The 2,508-nt window shown below is 39.6% G+C and overlaps 1 pseudogene; it reads right to left on the reverse strand.

Moving 5' to 3' along the window:
• Window positions 1-878: 878 nt before the first annotated feature.
• On the reverse strand, window positions 879-1,565 carry LOC103286699 (pre-mRNA-splicing factor SPF27-like; annotated as a pseudogene).
• Window positions 1,566-2,508: the final 943 nt, after the last annotated feature.

The raw sequence follows: 2,508 nt of genomic DNA on the forward strand, positions 1-2,508 counted from the left end.
TAAGAGTAACAGTTATTAATACTGGAACTTTTAATAAAAAAGAATGTGTGTGTGTGAATTTCTAAAGGCTCTTAATATCAGGATCATTCACAACTCTCTCCTTAGGGTCAGGTATAGTTGAAAGGTAATATAATAGCAGTAAGCAAAAGATTGTTATTTTTACAAAAGACAAAATGGGGTAAAGATGCCCTCTAGTGGAAGATTAGGTCCTTTCTACAATTAAGCTGAAAGGAGAAAAATATACCCATCTATATTATAAAAGCCCAGTGGTCCTAACACCGTAACGACCAAAGACCGGTCACCAGGAGGCTGGTGAGACGTGCGGGGGTGGGCAGGGACTTGACGCTGCGTACCATGGTGCACCGGGTCTGGGTCTTGCGCGATTTCGTGCGCTGGGCCCCTAGTTGTTTTATAAAAGTGCTCCACGTAAACAATTGCAGTGTGGGGCTTTTGCTTTCTTTCTAAACAACAGAATCAATAACAGAGATAAGAAATTAATTCCCTTATATGAGAAATTATATTTCCATTCATATGTTCTTCTTGAATGGATTTTATTTATTTCTAAGCTGCATTATCCTGTAAATAGGAAAAACCAAATTGTCAAGATCAACAAAGTCTCTTGTTTTCCCTTTTGATAAAAAATCGAACACTCTTTATTGATAAGTAAATCTATTCTTTCTCACACAAGTAAATGTTTTTTTCCAAGTTGAAATTTCTTATTTTTCTAATGTATAAATAGAAGATCACAGTCCACTTTTTACGGTTTCTAAACACAACTGATGATTTCCGTAAGATGCTGCTGACCTTCACAGAGCAGTGCCTGATCTTCTGGGAAAGCCCCACCTGCCTTCCTTCCGACCCACCGAATTAATGTCTTTTCAGAAGTCTTGTCGGATGTTTTCTTTGTTGCCTCTCCAAGTTGCTGCTTCATTTGAAAGACTTCGTTTTCTAACTGCACAATAGTCCTTTCAATCTCATAATTCTTACTGACCAGGGATACCCAATTTGACTCCATTTCTCTTAATTTAGATCCAGCTGTGAGTTGCATGTTCTTTCGCTGCCAGTTTAAATCTTGAATATGTTTCCTTAACTTCTGGAGCTCTTTCTGTGCATGTCCAGTCATTTGAACTAGATTTTCATTATATACTTTCCAAGCATTGCATCCATGCTGTGACATTAGTTCTAGATTCTCAATTCGAACCACGTGATGCTCTAACTGGGCCGTAGAATTGTTTACACATTCTTGCCATGCAGTGATGTCATTTTTCTGACCCGAGGAAGGGGCTGGAGGTTCATATCGTTTCATACTGAGCAATACTGAGCAATTCAATTGGTTGTCGAGCAGCCAATCTTTCAAATTTATTTCTCATTATGTCTGTCTCAAAAGCAGGATAATCCGGGGCTGTCAGGTAGCTCAGCTAGTTCTTAGTAGGTCGGTATCTGTGAGTTTCCTCCTCCACCAGTGCCACAGCCACTCCCCGCACTCCATGCCCTTCATAACCTTGGTCAAAATACAGCAGCGCATCCACCACAGCCTCTCCAGCCACCAAACCCGTGCCCGCCATTTTTTTTTTTAAATATATTTTATTGATTTTTCACAGAGAGGAAAGGAGAGGGACAGAGAGCTAGAAACATCGACCAGCTGCCTCTTGCATACCCCCTACCGGGGATGTGCCCGCAACCAATGTACATGCCCTTGACTGGAATCGAACCTGGGACCTTTCAGTCCGCAGACCGACGCTCCATCCACTGAGCCAAACCGGTTTCGGCCCGTGCCCGCCATTCTTAAGTTCGCCTAAGTTTTCTCTCATGCAAGTAAATATTGATTTCTTATACAAGTAAATATTTATTTGTGTAATAGATAATCAGTTTTCAGAATTTGCTTTAATTTTATAAGAGAAAATAATTGGAAAGTTATCAAAAGATCTATGATAAATACCTAGAAAAGGAAGATATTGACAGAAATGTTTGTTTTATGACTTTCTCTGTCAATGTGTTTGGAAAAGAGGCAAAAGGATAAAGGAATTGAGTGCATAGTGTTGATTTTTTTTGTGTGGGGGGAGGGTATATTCTCAGAGGCTAACTGCGGGGTCTTGTTCATAGTGAAAATCAATAAACACTATTGATTTGAGGTGAGAAGAGTTAGTCCCCAATCATCTAAATAAAATCTCTTCTCTTTTGGATGAATTATTAAAATGACTGAGATGATAAAATATTTGAAAAATGCAAAAATTCTTCGTTTCATTGATTTAAAATTATGCCCTTGCCAGTTTGTCTCAGTGGATAGAGCATCAGCCTATAAAGTCTAGGTTCTCAGGTTTGATTCTGGTCAAGGGCAAGTACCTTGGTTATAGGCTCCTCCCCAGCCTTGGCCCTGGGAAGGGCTCAGGCAGGAGGCAGCCAATGGATGTGTTTCTTTAAAAAAAATAAATATTTCTTTATTGATTTCAGAGAGGAAGGGAAAGGGAGAGAGACAGAAACATCAATGATGAGAGAGAATCATTGATC

This window comes from Eptesicus fuscus, chromosome 3 (assembly GCF_027574615.1).
Source record: "Eptesicus fuscus isolate TK198812 chromosome 3, DD_ASM_mEF_20220401, whole genome shotgun sequence".
Lineage (NCBI taxonomy): Eukaryota > Metazoa > Chordata > Mammalia > Chiroptera > Vespertilionidae > Eptesicus > Eptesicus fuscus.